This window comes from Prionailurus bengalensis, unplaced genomic scaffold, assembly GCF_016509475.1.
Source record: "Prionailurus bengalensis isolate Pbe53 unplaced genomic scaffold, Fcat_Pben_1.1_paternal_pri Un_scaffold_93, whole genome shotgun sequence".
Lineage (NCBI taxonomy): Eukaryota > Metazoa > Chordata > Mammalia > Carnivora > Felidae > Prionailurus > Prionailurus bengalensis.
The window spans coordinates 33090-53631 of NW_025091190.1; the positions used below are offsets into that span (position 1 = coordinate 33090).

At 39.5% G+C, this 20542-nt stretch overlaps 1 long non-coding RNA gene across 1 annotated transcript; it reads right to left on the reverse strand.

Moving 5' to 3' along the window:
• Positions 1-5118: 5118 nt before the first annotated feature.
• On the reverse strand, positions 5119-17009 carry LOC122478558. The gene is made up of 2 exons (XR_006296093.1): positions 16654-17009; positions 5119-5274 (listed from the first exon to the last, which is right to left on the reverse strand). It is a non-coding gene; the product is annotated as an uncharacterized LOC122478558 (long non-coding RNA).
• Positions 17010-20542: the final 3533 nt, after the last annotated feature.

Sequence of the window (20542 nt, forward strand, 5' to 3'; positions counted from 1 at the left end):
TTGCTCGTCTTTACATTCTTCTTTCCCATTAACCTGATTTATTGATTTATTGACTTATTGATTTGAAACATAACCTGGTTTATTTTATTATAGTACCTATCGCCACCAGATTGTTAATTAGTTTATACCTTTGTTGACTGTCTTTATCACTAGAAGGTACTTCCAGGGGTGCTAAAATGCTTACTTACTGACAAACATCTGACCTATACTAGAATTTTGTTCAATGGATGGCTTATACCAATATAATGATCACCTATTCTGTACCAGTCACTGAACTAGATTGCTTCAAAGAAACGTTTCCATTTATCCTGATAGTAAACCTAAGAGGTAGGTATTAGCTCCATTTTATAGTCAAGGAAGTCTGAGAGCAGGAAAATTATTTGCTCTAGGTTGTTATTATTAAGAAGGTGCTGGAACTTGAAGTCTCATTTAGCAATGTCAGATATCAAACTCTTATGGAGTAGATAGCCTGAAACTCAAAATTTGAAAATTATGTAAAGGAGAAAATGAACAGGAAACTTACACAAAGTCCAGAAACAATGTTTAAACACAAATTCCATTTCAGAAAACCTCACGGATCACTGATCCTGGGATATCTGCATGTGATCCTGGATAACTGATTCCCTAGTTCCAACTTATTCATGCATATTTGACACGTGTCTAGCAAAATGAATAAAATTTTTGAAATGGAATATAAGCTAGTTTTAATTATTTAGGTGCTTATTAACCACTTGATTCCATATTTGTCTTGTAGATAATAGAAACATTGGTAGACCGAGAGGGTATTATACCAAGTAAAATAAGTCAGAGAAAGACAAATACCATATAATTTCACCAATATGGGTAATCTAAAAAACAAAACAAATGAATAACAAACTGAACAAATGGATAAATGGACAAAACATCAACTAACAAAGATTCTTAAATAGATAGAACAAAGTGATGGTTGCCAGAGGGGAGGTCGATGGCAGTAAAACTGATGTTGAAAGAGAGTGATATCCCTGAGTAGAGTGAAACCAAGAATTAGCTAAATCAAGGCAAGACGGAGATATAGAGTAAGTTAAAAGTAAATTAAATAATTGCTTTTTATTGATGTGTGTAAGCATCCTTACTCTTGTTGTTGTTGTTGTTGTTATGGTTAATGCTGGTATATCTCTGAAATTAGTAATCTTGCTTAGTGTATCTAAGAAACATATGGTTTCCTCATCATGTTCTCTTCCTTTTGAAATTTTTGTGGATTGAAATAAACCTTTGGTTTATTTACTACCTATATGTATTGAAATGAGTGCCAGGTTTACATTCATAGATCAACTTGTAAATGATTGGAAGTATAGTGTTTTCCTTAAGGACTAAGGACACCCGTCTAATTTGCTGGGCTATGGCACACCAAAGTGTCAGGGTATGTTTTATAGCATTTGTTACTAATCTAATAATCTGCATTCCTCTGATGAGGTGTACATGCTGGCCTGGTACCTTACCTCCACTCATCTAACCTTAAACCCTGAGGAAAAACCCCAATATTTTGCAAGATAACCATGTGGGAAGGAGATTGTTCTGAGTAACCCAAAAGTATCATCAAATGTGTATTTATGTACAGAGATTGTGTGTGTATATGTATTTATATGTGCATGTATGTATATGACTACAAATAGTAAACTACTGCTGTATCATACAAAACTTGTAGAGTTGAAGGTCAAGACAGGGAGACTAAAAAAAGACTACATTTGCTGAGTTTTAAGGAATTATTAAGGAATCCTTTAAGATTCACATTCAAAAATTTGAAAAGAAACCAGTCTTATCTCTTCTTTGTTCCATTCTCTCTTCTCCCCTCCTCTCCCTTCCACTTCCTCTCTCTCCCTAATATGTATGTACATGACCAGAAAGTAAATGTCTGAACTTGTGAATATGGAAATTTTATTGTCATTTACATGAAATTAGAATGTTGGAAGAATCACCTCCTATAAATTGGTATCTCTAAGATTTGTAAGATCTTTGAGAGAGTGATTGAAGTAGAAACTAAAATCTTCAAGAAATGAAGAGGAATAACACGAGGGATAGGAGCTGACTCTCAAGAGTGGTATGCAGTAATATCTGATGACATGATTCAAAGCTAGAGTAATTCAGAGAGAAGGAAGAGGGAATAATCTAGAACTGGAGATGAGCTGTAAAGAGAACACTTGTCCCAGTACAGTCTCAAGCGTGTGAGGAAGGGCGGGGTAAAACAAAATGATCCCTTGGGAAAACACTTTTCTCAGAGAAGATCCAGGGCTCCTTTGAGCAAGATGAGGAAGGGAACATTCAGAGTCAAGTGTCAAGATCCTGGGGACTTTGAAGATGATGCATTGTGAATTGCACAGAACACAGTGGGCAAGTTTTAGGAACTGTGGAAAGCTGAGAGAGGGGGAATAAACAGGAGCTGTGCAGAGTCTAAAGGGGTGAAAGTGTGGGAATTGAGAACAATGTCAGGAGGTTTTGATGATGATCTGGAAGAAGCCAGAACAGAGGGTGTGGGGGTAGTGGTCTTATAGAAGGGAGAAGTGGTGAGAACCATTTTGTGTCTGGGGTACCCTGTGTACTACTTGTGAAGGCAGTGGGAAGCAGGAAAAGTCCAGTATTGTACCCATGCACCTCTCTTTTGACCATAGTTGTGGAAGCTTTTGACATCTGCTGAAGGGTTGGTTCTCTCTTAATCTGGGAGCGAAATGTTAGAATTTTGCAGTAAATTTCTAGTTCATATAATACTTATTTTTAAAGGGAGTAATAAAAAAAATTACTTATATTCTGACCAGGCCAATTGTAATTTCTTGAGATTACGTGGGAAGAGATGGTGGGCATTATCTCAGTGTTTCCCACAAAATTTTACATTGAATAGGAATCTTGTTTAGATCAATCTCAAATTATTTTTCCTTATTTTCCCAAATTATTTTGCATTAAGCAATAGGTGGTTATGTTTAAAAGCTATCCCTTTTGTATTTAATTTCTCCCTTGACTTGATTAAGCTCAACAAGTTTTCACTGCAAGATTTCTCTCACCAGGAGATCTTTCACAGCTCTCCTTGTTATCCTTCCTCTTCTTTTGGTTGTCTGGTAATGAAATCATCATCCTATCTTTTACAGCATCACAGGCTGATAGCAGCATGAACACAGTCAGAGGATTCTTTCTCTCATTAAGCTTTTAATTTCTTTATTGACTTTAAATTTGAGAGGCTTTTTTAATAATGAGAAAGAAACATGTTTGTATGTTGGATTAATAGCATTGTATTAAGTAGACTGTAGATGATATTTTGGGGGGGGGGGAGGATAAGCTTTTCTCTTATCCTAATCAGAAATGAGATGTTTTCCATTTCTGAACTCCTTGTTTTTAATGTTTATTTATTTTTGGGACAGAGAGAGACAGAGCATGAACAGGGGAGGGGCAGAGAGAGAGGGAGACACAGAATCGGAATCAGGCTCCAGGCTCTGAGCCATCAGCCCAGAGCCTGACGCGGGGCTCGAACTCACGGACCGCGAGATCGTGACCTGGCTGAAGTCGGACGCTTAACCGACTACGCCACCCAGGCGCCCCTGAACTCCTTGTTTTTAAAGGAGACCTTCCACCATATGAATTACACTATAAACATTGCACTACTTTCTAGAAGATTTTAATACTTCCTAGAAAGATTTTAAGAAGCCAGTGACTCTTAGGTGAAGCTCTCTAAACACCATTTTAGCTGATTTGTCTATGTTTTTAAAATGCAGTGAACAAGTATTTATTGAACACCTCCATTGTGCTATGCACTCTTCTAAGCAATGAGCATCATTGGTGCTTCACGGAAAAAAAAATGTGGTTGCTCTCAAAGAACCTATATTATAGTAGCAGAGATACACGATGAACAGGTAAACTGATTTAAATAATGTTCTTAAATTGTCAATAGTTATATGAAACATGAAAAAAAATTAAGCAGGATTATATGATGGAGTGTTTCATTTACAAGTTGATCTATGAATGTAAACCTGGCACTCATTTCAATACATATAGGTAGTAAATAAACCAAAGGTTTATTTCAATCCACAAAAATTTCAAAAGGAAGAGAACATGATGAGGAAACCATATGTTTCTTAGATACACTAAGCAAGATTACTAATTTCAGAGATATACCAGCATTAACCATAACAACAACAACACTTTGGCAACCATCACTTTGTTCTATCTATTTAAGAATCTTTGTTAGTTGATGTTTTGTCCATTTATCCATTTGTTCAGTTTGTTATTCATTTGTTTTGTTTTTTAGATTACCCATATTGGTGAAATTATATGGTATTTGTCTTTCTCTGACTTATTTTACTTGGTATAATACCCTCTCGGTCTACCAATGTTTCTATTATCTACAAGACAAATATGGAATCAAGTGGTTAATAAGCACCTAAATAATTAAAACTAGCTTATATTCCATTTCAAAAATTTTATTCATTTTGCTAGACACGTGTCAAATATGCATGAATAAGTTGGAACTAGGGAATCAGTTATCCAGGATCACATGCAGATATCCCAGGATCAGTGATCCGTGAGGTTTTCTGAAATGGAATTTGTGTTTAAACATTGTTTCTGGACTTTGTGTAAGTTTCCTGTTCATTTTCTCCTTTACATAATTTTCAAATTTTGAGTTTCAGGCTATCTACTCCATAAGAGTTTGATATCTGACATTGCTAAATGAGACTTCAAGTTCCAGCACCTTCTTAATAATAACAACCTAGAGCAAATAATTTTCCTGCTCTCAGACTTCCTTGACTATAAAATGGAGCTAATACCTACCTCTTAGGTTTACTATCAGGATAAATGGAAACGTTTCTTTGAAGCAATCTAGTTCAGTGACTGGTACAGAATAGGTGATCATTATATTGGTATAAGCCATCCATTGAACAAAATTCTAGTATAGGTCAGATGTTTGTCAGTAAGTAAGCATTTTAGCACCCCTGGAAGTACCTTCTAGTGATAAAGACAGTCAACAAAGGTATAAACTAATTAACAATCTGGTGGCGATAGGTACTATAATAAAATAAACCAGGTTATGTTTCAAATCAATAAGTCAATAAATCAATAAATCAGGTTAATGGGAAAGAAGAATGTAAAGACGAGCAATCTACTTTTTCTCAGCCCTTTGTTTATTGGACATTGTATCTGAAAACACAGAGAATGTCATGCAATAAACATGTTATGATCGTTTTTATAAAATTTTGGTTGATTATATGTTCTTACCACAAGAAGTTCTTCATAAGATCCCAAAAGATGATTTCCCTGATGACAAAAGAAAAAAACCCCCATGAAAATTAGAAATATGAGTATCACATCATATGTGATTTAGGTTTATTTAAGTTTTATTTTCATATTTTGATTTCTCTTTTTTCTTGAACTGAACCATATTTATTAAAGTAAGACTCCCATCACTATTTGAATAATCAAAACATTTTTTCATTTGTTGTAACACTATTTGTCTCTTAGTAAGTAAAAAAGCACACCAACCATATAGAGTGAAAATACTCAAGACCTTTCCACGTCTAATTCTAATATTAATTATTTAACCTTTACTCGACTCAGTTTCCTCATTATATAAAATCATGGAATTTGTTCCAATGGAATTAGAGCATATCTAAAATTTGAATTCTGTTAAAAGTTGAGCCAAAGTAATTTTAACTCATTTAAAGAAAAGTTTTATACATATTAATTTTGAAATACCAATTATACCACATACACACAACGTGTGAAGATATATTGCATATATCTCATGTTTAAACTAGAATTGGAAGTTATCGAGCAATTTAAAACCATTTAATTTCAACCAAGAGAAAAATATATTTTCCTTCAACTTTAGTATTCTAAACACTGAAGCCTGAGATGAAAAAGAAGAAAGAAAATTCTAATTTGTCTCTGAGTGATTTAAGTGGTTTTTAAAAGCATCTTTTGCTCATAGAAAATATTTGTCTATCCATTCCTTTTTTTCAATCCCTACCATGTCTTTTTCCAATACCACTTTAATTTAAATTTTGACTACCAACTTCAAATTGAGCAAAAGAAATAGATTTCCAAAATCAGTGGGCTGCTGTGAATCACTTTCAAAAAGAGAAGACAAACAACTGGATTACAGCTATCATTAGGCTCTGGAATTGAAATTACAAGCACTCTGAGGAGTAATTCTAGTATGTGGTCCAAGGATCCTGCTGCTCATGTCCATTAACATGGCATACCCTGCTGAATTATGAAAATACTCTTAAGATCTAACATTTTTACAAAAAGATGCTGAAACCAAATCCCCAAAATACTCCCTTGATAAATACAGGTTCTATAAAACTCAATATTTATATTGTAGTCTTTTTTTTTTAATTTTTTTTAACATTTATTTATTTTTGAGACAGAGAGAGACAGAGCATGAACGGGGGAGGGGCAGAGAGAGAGGGAGACACAGAATCGGAATCAGGCTCCAGGCTCTGAGCCATCAGCCCAGAGCCCGACGCGGGGCTCGAACTCACGGACCGCGAGATCGTGACCTGGCTGAAGTCGGACGCTTAACCGACTGAGCCACCCAGGCGCCCCTATATTTTAGTCTTAAGAAAACTTTAAGACATACAGATATATTTCACTTGTTAAAAGCGGTGAAGTGTCTGGTATTAAAATTAATGTGCAGAGCAACTGAAAACTCCATTAAATAGATCCTTATTTTAAATTCCATCACCAATAGAAAATGACTCTGGTACTCCCACAGTAATAAAGCCCAGAGTTCTGTCTCTGCAGCTCAAGAATGCAGACCTGGGGCAGGTGAAAGTTACAGAAAGGTGGATTTCATCTTACTATAAGGAGGAAAAAATGCATCATGAGATAAGAGTGTTTTCAGTGACTAAAAACATTTAAACAGAGAAGAGGTTCATGTTAGACCATTCTAGCAAAGGTTTCTGACCAGAGCGCCCCCACATTTCTTTCCCACATTTGGGCCATTATTTATGTGTGCCAATAACCTTTGTAGTGGGCTTACAAAAAAATGTGAGACACAAAACAAATCTGTGTTAAATATACATTAAATATATATTCCATATTAAGCATTTCTTAAAAATGTGCCGTGCTGTTCAAGAATGTATCATAATCACAGGTAGCCCCTCACATTTGGAGTTTCCTAGGTCTCAAACACTCTTTTCCCATCCTCTTTCCCAGTAATATAACCTATCCTATAGGTTCTAGGTATGTACTACCTTTTCCAGAAATGAGTTTCTGCCCCTCTCCAATGTTGAAACAGATTGTGTTTTACCTATTTCCTTTGCTAGAACCATAGGCACCCATAGGCAGCAGTTGTGGTTATAATTAAATTGTACCCCCAAAATTAGTTCTGCAGAAACACCAGATCCAGAATGTTGATGTACTTTAAACAGAAGGTTATTTTTTGAGATAAATTTGGAGAACGCTGCATGATTCAGAGATTAAGCAAAGTCATTTATTAAAGGACATCACAGAGCCATGAAACTTTTATATTCTGTGAATTACTATTAAAAAGGTAAGTGGATACAGAATTTCTCAAAATTGTTTTCCTTCAGACTCATTTTTTTTTTCATGGAGCACCTTCTAAGACTAAAGTTTCTTCACATTTGTTTTAGAGAACACAGAATTATTTTATTCACCATACTCTTGACTGCACTTGGCACAAAGTAGACAGGTAGGAAAAACTAATTGTATCAGTTTTTAAAGTGTAAACTAACCGGCTTTCAGGTTTCTTGATAAATGCCACCCCACCTACCCCTATTTTTTAAAAAGGGACTTGGCGATCATCCTCTTCGTTCTGATTACAGGAATTCCCTGATATACTTGGTCACTTAATTTCTGTGAGAATAATTCAGGGCTCAAGATATTACATCTACACGAGCAGTGGGTTTCATTTTTGGATAGCAGTTGTTCAAAAAATTCTTTTTCACTGGGGCACCTGTGTGGCTCAGTTGGTTAAGCTTCTGACTTCAGCTCAGCTCATGATCTTTTGGTTCCTGAGTTTGAACCCCACATCAGGCTCCTCATGGACAGAGTGGCGCCTGCTTGAAATTCTCTCTCCCTTTCTTTCTGCCCCTCCTCCACTTGTGTATCCTATCTCAAAATAAACTTATAAAATTCCTTTTCATTGAATTTATAACTGAGTACCTCTAACTGCAGTGCATTGATTCAAGCTCTTCCTCTTCAAATCACTAAAAAAGTTTACACTCTCTTCTACCTAACACTTCATAGGCATTCCTTTTAGGTTTCTACCCTCTCAAGTGAACATCTTAGTTCCCTTATTCCTACTGCAGTGTGGTTTCCAGATTTCTAAGTTCACAGCAAACTTGCTATAAAAATTTAGGTTGTTAACTCTGTGTTATTCTTTTAAAGCATACTTGAGGTCAAAATAAGACAGGATCTTAATATTTTGGAAAGATGCCACAGCCTAATCCTGTGCTCTCTATTCCATTCATATTGCTCCTGTGGCCCAGAATGCTGTTCTTTCTTTCCTTCACCTCTACAAACAGTGTTTACCTTTTGAAATCAAGTTCAACCCCATAGCATGCTCAACTACTTTAGCTGCCATTTCCTCTCTCCTGCCCTCAGAAAAATCATTCAGGACTCATTGTCTACTATCACAATTTACCTCCCAATTTTCTTTATTATTCGCTGATGTTCCATGTGTATTTTTCTTTATTCCCTAAGAAGTTATAAAGGTATGAGGGCAAGTACTTTACTTTTTATTTCTCCAGAGCACTTTATAAAAGGCTTACACACATGAAATCTATTGGTTAAATATTTGCCTGAAAATGTTGGTGGACATTGATATGCAGGTTGCTATGGCTACCATCCTTACAAACCTCCCCCTGCTCCTTAATATCTAGAGGGCTAAGGTAAAGAGCACTGGGATCGACATAGTCAGGATGCAGTTTACTTTCTGACTTCCCAGCTTTTCTCTTTACTCTGAGGGAAAGGTGGTATGCTGAAAAGGACACTTCCAGATTCTCTGGCCTGATTTCCTGATAGGTCCCTCAAACGGGAGGCACTGGTAGGAATTTAAAAGGCAAAAGTGAGGAAAAATCCTTCTGTTTTCAACTCTCAAAGTAGCAGAAAGTCAACTACCAAGAGGGTGTAGACTCCAGCATATGCAGGTACTCACAGCAGCAGGTGAGGAAGCTCCATTTCAGAAGCAGTGCCTCAGCTTAACTGGGAGTGCTCTCTAGGACAGAGGCAGGGGCAGCTCCCTGATTCCATGTCATATCTACTCATCCCTTTCCCTGCCCATCTATCACTTTTGAAAACATTCCTCTGCCTTAAAAACCTCTCTTTGAGGGGACACAAAGGGCCGTTAAACCGATGAAAATCCATCAAGGAAATACAAATTAAAACCATAATGAAATACCTTTCAATAATCACCCAAGCCATTTATAAAGTACAGAAATAGGGGCTCCTGACGGACTCAGTTGATAAAGCGTGAGACTCTTCATCTTAGGGTTCTGAGTCTGAGCCCCACATTGGGTGCAGAGATTAGTGAAAAGATATAATAAAATTTTAGAAAGTAATAAAAACAGAAAATACAGAAAGGAAAGAGAAAATACCAAGCATTGATGAGGATGGACAACAACCAGAATTCTCAGACACAGCTTCTGGAGCTGTAAACTTGGCACAAACTCTTTAGGAGCCTAGCTGGCTGTTTCTACTGAAAGTGAACTTAGGCCAACTCTATGGTCCCAGAGCTCCATTTCTCTAGGTATATGCTCATCATAAATGTGTACAAATGTTTACCAAAAGACACGGAATAACATGTTCACAACATACTATTTGTGGTCGCTGAAACCTGGATATTACTCAAATCTTCATTAGCAACAGAAGGATACACTGGGGTATATTCACATAATAGGGATACTTACAGCAATGATGATGGCTGTCTACAACTACATGCAATGATATGGATGAATTATACAAACAATGTTAAGTTAAAGTAGTCAGTCATGAAAGTACACATACTGTATTATCCCTTTTATATGGAATTACAACAAACAAGACTAGCATATGCTATAAGAAGTTAAGACAATGTACTACCTTTTGGGGAAGCAGGAGACAGCCTAATGGGGTACCAGGTGATCTGCTTCTTTATCTGGATGCAAGGGACAGGGATATTCACTTGGTAAAAATCATTGAGGTTCACTCCTACAATATGTGCACTTTTCTGTATGTATATGTGTGTATACACACACACACACACACACACACACACACATATACAGAGAGAGAGAGAGAGAGAGAGAGAACTTCAGTACAAACTTTAAAAAAGGTCCTGGTCTACTTCAGATCAGGGAATATCAGTGACTTTGTCACTGCATACCTAGGGTAATATACTGGAAAAAAATGAAACCAACTATTCTAAACATTTCTTTTAGCCATTAAAACAAACAAGCAAGCACTAAGCAAGTTTTCTCAGAGCACCTAACTATAAAATAAAATAACTGAAAAACCTGCAGTAGTTTCTGTCTTCTTGACTTAATGCATATAGATATAGGTTTCCTTGCTTTCCAAGTTAACACATGTAATTCTTATGTTCTATTTCAAAATAACTTTTATCATTTCCATAAAATAACTAAAAATTCCAGAACACACATGTTAAACATTTCTGCCAGAGGCGCCTGGGTGGCTTAGTCGATTAAGTGTTGGACTTTGGCTTAGGTCATGATCTCATGGTTCATGAGTTCAAGCCTTGCATCGAGCTCTGTGCTGACAGCTCAGAGCCTGAAGTCAGCTTTAGATTCTGGGTCTCCCTCTCTCTTTGTCCCTCCCTCGCTTGTGCTCTCTCTCAAAAATAAACATTAAAAACAACTTCTGCCAAATCCCATGAAGTGTTTCAAACCAGTAAGATATGATTCAGGTTTTAAAAATATGTAACAAATACCACTGGCATTTTCACATATTTTAAATACCCAACTTTATCTTCCAGATCATATTTAAACATTTTCATTCATAATCATTATTTTCATAAAATTTCTTGAGTCTTTAACCAGAATAAAACTTCCCTACTGCTAGACAAGGAAAGGAGTTATGAAATAAAAAACCTGAAGGGAGATACTTTGTTTTTTCTTTCATTATTAAATACAATTCAGTGGCTCACACTATTTAATGGAATTTCTTTTAAAACATACAGAAACGAAAGGGAAGAGAAGATGGTGGCGTAGGGGGATGCTGGGCTCACCTTGTCCTGCTGATCGCTTGGATTCCACCCACACCTGCCTAAACAATCCACAAAACCGCCAGAAGACGAGCAGAACGGACTCTCCGGAGCCAAGCATAGACAAGAGGCCCACGGAAGAGGGTAGGAAGGGCGGAGAGACGGTGTGCGCTACATGGACTGGTGGGATGGAGCTGGGGCGGTGGAAGGGCAGCCCGCCCAGTAAGGCAGAGCCCCTGCATCTGGCTTGCAAAAGTGGAGGGGACAGACTGCGTGAGTTCTGACAGCCAGCGGGACTTAATATCTGGAATGTTAAAAGTCAACAATTCTACCCTCGGAGATCAGGGAGGGCAAGAGGACACCGGTTGATGAGCCCTGAAGACAGAGCTTAGCTTGGCGGGGAACAAAGGTGCTGGCCAGCGCCATCTCCCTCTCCCATCCTCCCGCCGAAATCCCAAAGGGAAACAGTTCCCCTCACCGAACTTGCACCACGCAAACACCCAACACTGTGCTTCTGTGGATCCACCCCCCGACGGGTCTGCTACCTCCCTCCAGGTGCTGCAGTGCCCGTCCCGCAGGGGACCACTTACAGCAAAGCAAGCTAAGCCTACCCCGCCCACCCCGTGCACGTTGCAGATCCACCCTGCCTAATACGCCAGATCCCATCAAAGCAGCACAAACCTGGCAGTGTGCAAGTAGCCCAGAGAGGGCCCACACCAGTTCACAATGAGTCCTGCCCCTGGAAGAGGGGAACATAAGGTGCACACCAGTCTGACTCTGGCCCAAGCGGTGGACTGGGGACAGACATTGGGTCTGACTGCGGCCCTGCCCACCAATACAAGTTACTCCAGACAACACAGGGAAAGTGTCCGCAGTTGGGCGCCACCCCAGAGACTATCCAAAATGATGAAACATAAGAATTCTCCTCAGAAGAAACTCCAGGAAGTAGCGACAGCTAACGAATTGATCGAACATGATTTAAGCAATAAAACAGAACAAGGATTTAGAATAATAGTCATAAAATTAATCCCTGGGCTTGAAAAGAGCATAGAGGACAGTAAAGAATCTATTACTACAGAGATCAAGGGACTAAGAAATAGTCATGAGGAGCTAAAAAATGCTATCAATGAGGTGTAAAATAAAATGGAGGTGGCAATAGCACAGATTGAAGAGGCAGAGGAGAGAATAGGTGAATTAGAAGATAAAATTATGGAAAAAGAGGAAGCTGAGAAAAAGAGAGAGAAAAAACTCCAGAAGTATGAGGGGAGAATTAGAGAACTAAGTGAGGCAATCAAACAGAACATTATCCGTGTAACAGGAATTTCAGAAGAGGAAGACAGAGAGAAAGAATTAGAAGACAAAATTATGGAAAAAGAGGAAGCTGAGAAAAAGAGAGAGAAAAAAATCCAGGAGTATGAGGGGAGAATTAGAGAACTAAGTGAGGCAATCAAACAGAACAATATCTGTATAACAGGAATTTCAGAAGAGGAAGAGAGAGAAAAAGGGGCTGAAGGTGTACTTGAGCAAATCATAGCTGAGAACTTTCCTGATGTGGGGAAGGAAAAAGGCATTGAAATCCAAGAGGCACAGAGACTCAATTCAGATGTAACTTCAATTGATCTTCTGCACTACATATCATAGTGAAACTGGCAAGTACAAGGATAGGGAGAAAATTCTGAAAGCAGCTAGGGATAAACATGCTCCAACATATAAAGGGAGACCGATAAGACTGATGACAGATCTATCTACTGAAACCTGGCAGGCCAGAAAGGAATGGCAGGAAATCTTCAATGTAATGAACAGAAAAAATATGCAGCCAAGAATCCTTTCTCCAGCAAGTCTGTCATTCAGAATAGAAGGACGGATAAAGGTCTTCCCAAACAAAAACTGAAGGAATTCATCACCACTAAACCAGCCCTACAAGAGATCCTAAGGGGATTCTGTGAGTAAAATGTTGCAAGGACCACAAAGTACCAGAGACATCACTACAAGCATGAAAACTACAGATATCACAATGAATCTAAACCCGTATCTTTCAATAACAACACTGAATATAAATGGACTAAATGCTCCAACCAACATAGGGTATCAGAATGGATTAAAAAAAGAAAAAAACACAAGACCCATCTGTTTGCTGTCTACAAGAGACTCATTTTAGACCTGAGGACATCTTCAGATTGAAAGTGAGGGGATGGAGAACTATCTATCATGCTACTGGAAGTCAAAAGAAAGCTGGAGTAGCCATACTTCTATCAGACAAACTACACTTTAAATTAAAGGGGGTAACAAGAGATGAAGAAGGGCATATATAATAATTACAGGGTCTATCCATCAGGAAGAGCTAACAATTATAAGTGTCTATGCACCGAATTTGGGAGCCCCCAAATATATAAAACAATTAACCACAAACATATGCAACCTCATTGATAAGAATGTAGTAATTGCAGGGGACTTTAATACCCCACTTACAACAATGGATAGGTCATCTAGACACAGGATCAATAAAGAAACAAGGGCCCTGAATGAGACATTGGATCAGATGGACTTGACAGATATATTTAGAACTCTGCATCCCAAAGCAACAGAATATACTTTCTTCTCGAGCGTACACGGAACATTCTCCAAGATAGATTACATACTGGGACACCAAACAGACCTTAATAAGTATACAAGAATTGAGATCACACCATGCACACTTTTAGACCACAATGCTATGAAACATGAAATCAACCACAGGAAAAAGTCTGGAAAACCTCCAAAGGCACAGAGGTTAAAGAACACCCTACTAAAGAATGAATGGATCAACCAGGCAATTAGAGAAGAAGTTAAAAAATACATGGAAATAAATGAAAACGAAAATACAGCAATCCAAACGCTTTGGGATGCAGCGAAGACAGTCCTGAGAGGAAAATACATGTCAATCCAGGCCTATCTCAAGAAACAAGAAAAATCCCAAATACAAAATCTAACAGCACACCTAAAGGAAACAGAAGCAGAACAGCAAAGACACCCGAAACCCAGCAGAAGAAGAGAAATAATAAAGATCAGAGCAGAAATAAACAATATAGAACCAAAAAAATCCTGTAGAGCAGATCAATGAAACCAAGAGTTGGTTTTTTGAAAAAACAAACAAGATTGATAAACCTCTAGCCAGGCTTCTCAAAAAGAAAAGGGAGATGACCCAAATAGATAAAATCATGAATGAAAATGGAACGATTACAACCAATCCCTCAGAAGTACAAACAATTAGCAGGGAATGCTATGAAAAATTATATGCCAACAAACTGAACAACCTGGAAGAAATGGACAAATTTCTCAGCACCCACACACTTCCAAAACTCAAACAGCAAGAAAAGGAAAACTTGAACAGACCCATAACCAGAGAAGAAATTGAATCAGTTATCAAACATCTCCCAACAAGTTAAGAGTCCAGGACCAGATGGCTTCCCTGGGGAATTCTACCAGACATTTAAAGCAGAGATAATACCTATCCTTCTCAAGCTGTTCCAAAAAATAGAAAGGGAAGGAAAACTTCCAGACTCATTCTATGAAGCCAGCATTTCTTTGATTCCTAAACCAGACAGACTCCCAACAAAAACAGACAACTACAGGCCAATATCCCTGATGAATATGGATGCAAAACTTCTCAATAAGATACTAGCAAATCGAATTCAACAGCATATAAAGTGAATTTTCCCCATGATCAAGTGGGACTCATTCCTGGGCTAGAGGGCTCGTTCAACATTCGCAAATCAATCAATGTGATACATCACCTTAATAAAAGAAAAGATAAGAACCATATGATCCTGTCAATCCATGCAGAAAAAGCATATGACAAAATTCAGCATGCTTTCATAATAAAAACCCTCAAGACAGTTGGGATAGAAGGAACATAGTTAAACATCCTAAAAGCCATTTATGAAAAGCCCACAGCTAATATCATCCTCAGTGGGGAAAAACTGAGAGCTTTCCCCCTGAGATTAGGAACATGACAGGGATGTCCACTCTCACTGCTGTTGTTTAACATAGTGTTGGAAGTTCTAGCATCAGCAGTCAGACACCAAAAGGAAATCAAAGGCATCCAAATTGGCAAAGATGAAGTCAAGCTTTCCCTTTTTGCAGATGACACGATATTATACATGGAAAACCCGACAGACTCCACCAAAAGTCTGCTAGAACTGATACATGAATTCAGCAAAGTCGCAGGATACAAAACCAATGTATAAAAATCAATTGCATTCTTATACACTAATAATGAGGCAACAGAAAGACAAATGAAGAAACTGATCCCATTCACAGTTGCATCTAGAAGCATAAAATACCTAGGAATAAACCTAACCAAACACGTAAAAGATCTGTATGCTGAAAAGTATAGAAAGCTTATGAAGGAAATTGAAGAAGATATAAAGAAAAGGAAAAACATTCCGTGCTCATGGATTGGAAGAATAAATATTGTTAAAAATTTTTTAAAGTAAACTCAACACCCGATGTGGGGCTTGAACCCATGAACCCAAAATCAAGATCGCATGATCTGCTAGATGAGCCAGCCTGGTGCCTCCATGACACTGACTTTGTATTAGGCTGTGAATTAGCGATTTCTTGGCAATATGAATTAGTCACCTGTGGGTCTTTAACCTTCAACTCTGTGGCAACAATAGACACACACTGCACGTTTCTGCTCAGAAAAGGATCATCAAACTCGGTCCACATGTAGTCACCAAACAAAATGTTACGTCTGTTGATCAGCTTTCTAACGCTCAGCTTAGTATGTTCTTTTTTGGCAGGGCTGGGGACACAAGACACAGAGGTCAGGATGGTAACAAGTGCCTTCTACAAAGTCAGACCTTTCAGAGCACAGCCGTGGGCTCGCCTGGGGGTCAGCCCCGAGCCAAGCCCTGCTCTCCATACGCCAAGAGGCCACAGCAACAGCTCCTGCCACCCGCGGCTGCCCCAACGGAAGATCAGCCCGGACACACAGGCCTGGGGCGCGCCGCGAGCTCTCGCTAGTGCTGCTACTGTTAGGAACCAAGGCGCAAAGCTCCCACAGCCGTGGGGTTGCAGCTCGAGTCCGCATTTTAACAAAAGCCCGAGGCCTCTGATTCACGTGGGAAAACTCTTTGACACTTTCCGACTGGCCTTCAAGGCTTCCAGGACGCTGACCGGTTCTGGACCATACCTGCCTCCGCCCTGCCTCCCACACTGCCCCAGCCGGCCTCCCCGTCGGCCTCGCCCTCTGCAGCAGGCAGGCCCGGGAGGGTCCACCGTCCGGGCGCCTGCCCCACACAAGCCACACCCAGACCTCTCTGAAAACTGCGGACCACGGGGGTTCGCCTGGGGTCCTGAGACGTCAGGTGGTGGGCAGCTAGGGTGACCGAACGGCCCGACAAACGCCAGCTCTGAGGATAACTTGCACACACGCCCCTTCATCCCAGGGCCGTCAGGCTCCGCTTGGGTGCGGCGCCCAGGCTCACCTGTGCTCCTCTGGTGCACCTCCAAGTGGACATTCGGCGCCTCGGCAACGCAGGGCGGCGCTTGCTTAAGGTCGCCCACGGCCTCATCCATGGCGCCGCCTGGAGCAGTGGGGACCCGGCCGGAGCGTGGCCTCCTCGCCGCCTGGCGCCGCTGCGTCGCCCCGCGCCTCCGCAGCTGCCTTGCCGCCGCCTCGCGCCAACCTCGCCTCGCGCCGCCGCCTCGCCTCACGCGGCCGCCTCGCCAACGTCTTCGCCTCGTGCCACCCCCGCCTCCAGCAGCCCTTGCTTCGCGCCGCCGCAGACGCCACCGATGCCTACACCGCGGCTCCCTCGCGCCGCCTGGCCTCGCAACGCCCCTGAAGCCTCCGACGCCGCCGATGCCGCCTCGCGCTGCCCCCGCCTCCAGCAGCCCTTGCCTCGCGCAGCCGCCTCGCCGCCGCCTCGGGGCCGCCACCGCCTTGCGCCGCCTCGCGCTGGCATCTGCCTCCCGCTGCCTCACGCCGCCCCCACCTGGAGCAGCCGCTGACGCCGCCAACTCCACAGGCTCGCGCCGCAAGTGAAAGAGGATGATGTGATAGGGCTGGGGAGGAGGGGCAATTTTGACTTAGATTAGAGCATCAGGGAAGATCTCAATGGAATTACAATATCTGAACTGGAACTTATATGATGGGATAGCTGGAGATTTGTGAACAGTCTGGGAGCTAGTGGCGACTGTATTGGTTGATTTTATGTGTTAACTGAGCTATAGAATGCAAACAGCTGGGAAAACATTATTTCTGGGTGGTCAGTGAGGGTATTTCTGGAAGAGATTAGCATTTCATTCAGTAGACTGAATAAAGACCTGTGCCCTCACCAATGTGAGTAGACCTCATCCAATCTGTTGAGGGCCTGAATAGAGCCAAAAGACAAAGGAAGGGCAAATTCACTCTTTCTCTTGAGCTTGGATATTCATCTTTTCCTGTGTTCAAATATCAGAGCCCCTGGTACAAGGGCCTTTGGACATGGATTGAATTATACCAATTTGTGGAGGGAAGATTACAGAGCTTTTAGATCTCTGCAACTGCATGAGTCAATTGCTATAGTAAATCTCCCTCCCTTCCTTATCTTTTTAATCTGTGTGTCTACATCCTATTAGTTCTCTTTTCCTAGAGAACCCTGGCTAATACAGGGATGATGTCAAGTAGAACAGCCTTACCAATCATTTACTACCTCCATGTGTGTGTGTGTGTGTGTGTGTGTGTCTAAATTGCAATCTCATAGAAAGCTTGATGCTACTCAAACATGAATAGGGTTCATACCTTAACACTTATTCCCCTTTGCCTTCCTCTACTTCTTTTCAGAAAAAAAGGACAAAAATCAATAACAACAAAAGGAAAACAACTTCTCTTTTAAGATCCAAGTTAGTTAACTACTTGCCTTTTTCTCACCTTACAAAAAGTCACTTTCCCTTCTGTCTTTTCAGAATGTTTTACCACATCATATCGTGTTGTTGGTATTTGTGTGTTCTTTTGCTGTTGTTGTTTAATTTTATCACTAAATGGTAATACATTCGTTTTTCTGTTTTTTTATTTTTGTGGGGTTTTGTTTTGTTTGGGGGGGGGTGCTTGTGCCCACCTCAGTTTTTGGCACATAATAAACTAAAAACAAACTAACAAAAGTGTTTCTTTAATGTAGTTTTGAATCCAAAACCCATTTTCTTTTAATGTTAAGAGATTGCTGTTTGACAGTAAACATTTGACCATATGTTGTTTTTGGGTCTTTATCAGCCCACCAGAGTGACATGATGGGGAAAAAAACCCTGATAATTCACCTGGGACAATTTTAGAACTTGAAAGAAAGAAAGTTTAATGGATTGACTATATTTTTTAGTCAGTGATGAAAAGCAACCCCTGAATGAGAGGATTGATATTTGTTGTAGGAGATTTGCAGCTTTTCTAACACAGTCTACCAACTAATCCCCTCCTGTTAAGTGGAAATGTGTTTTCAGTGTCCTGTTATCTGAAGAACTACTCCGAGTCATTCTTTGGTAATTATAGGTTAGCTTGTCTATTAAGAACTGTGAACTAAAAATAACAAGTTGTGATAAAGCCTTAAGTGTGCATTCTCATACAAGAAAAAAAAGCAGGGGAGGAAACATACTTTCTTCCCTTTGTTTTCATAAAACTCTTGCATCCTAGTTTTTCTCCTGTCTCTCTTCATCTGATTTTTAATTTTTAATTTGTTTTATTTTGTTTAACTGCTTTGGGTTCTCTTCTTATTTAACTATGGTCCTCACCTCAAGTTCAAAGTTTATTTGATTATTTTCTCTCTAAATTATTGCTACTGAATACTGTATTGTTAATTTCGTTTACAAATCAGAGGAGTGATGACAGGAACAACTGAGTTGTTTCTAAGGAAACAGTTCAGAGTTTCTAAAGAAATCCCCATAATTGTCAATTGATAATACTTGTATTTTTGTGACTCTACTGTCTGCACGATAATGTTTTGAAAATATCTGTCTGGATTTTAATTTTTTTTAATGTTTATTTTTTTTGAGAGAGAGAGGGACAGAGTGTGAGTGGGGGAGGGGCGGTGAAAGAGGGAGACACAGAATCCAAAGCAGGCTCCAGGCTCTGATCTGTCAGTACAAAGCCTGATGTGGGGTTGAACCCAGGAACCGCGAGATTATGACCTGAGCTGAAGTCAGACACGTAACGGACTGAGCCGCCCAGACATCCCTGGATTTTAATTTTTTATGTCATCCACCTCATTGACAAACTAAGGTTAGTTTCCTGACTGCTCTGTAATGATGTAGTGCTGATACTTCATCCTTGTGATCACTTTTTATTTCCTTTAATTTCACCCTTTTATAAAAGTGCTGTTTATCAATCCTAAAATTTCGAATTCTACTTTTTGAGACATTTTCTCAGCCTTCATCAGTATCTACATTCTTCCCATTTGTACCATTAGGGGAGTTGACCACATACAGTTATTATCATATCTCATTGTATGTTGTTAGAGATTTAAAAATATTTGTAAATAATAATGGACATTCCTCAAAAGAAGTAACCATTCTAGCTTGAAATTCTTATTACCTCTAATGCATTGTATATAACAGGTTATACAATAAAGCTTTGTGGCAAATTGATTTTCAGGAGAAAATAGTTGCATGAAATAATGTGGTAGACCAAAATACAAATGAAGAAGATGACTTTTCACATGTTCTGATAAAATATAAATGTTCTCATATTAAACTCCTTTAGTCTTACACTTTGGCATTATAGAGTCCCTGAGTTCCAATAGTCCCACTAAAGCCTGCTTGAAGTAGATAGGTTGTACACAAAGGTAAAGTTTAAATGAATTAATCTTGGATTAAGAATTGTATTCAAAACATGAATTCAGTGCAAACCCCGAAGACTGAAGAGCTACTCTTTGAGAGGTTGTTAATACACAATGAAGATGGTAGCATCATTCTTGTTGAGTTGATGACCTTCTTAATTACATGTGTTGACACATGTATTCAACTGAAGTTAATAATTTGTTGAATTACTGATCAGCCTAGAAATTCTTATTTCAGCTAACAGACTTATGTTGAATGCCACAATTGAAAAGACTGAGAAGCAAAAATGTATGGTGTCCATTACCTCTGTCAGTCAATGGGTTTTCTTATGACTCAACATAATCATTGAGTGTATCTTAACTGCAAGGCTCTGGTGAACACGTATCATATGGTATTGAAATAAAAACAAAATACTTGTGACTTTGAGGTGGAGAAAATGCTTAATGTAGTTCATAGAAGGTAACTCAATATCGAGGTTTTTTGACTCTTAGTTGGATCTGCATTTTCTGGTGAAAAGGTTCTTTCAGTTAAGCGGTGTGACTTAGATAATGTCATAAAACTGAAGCAACT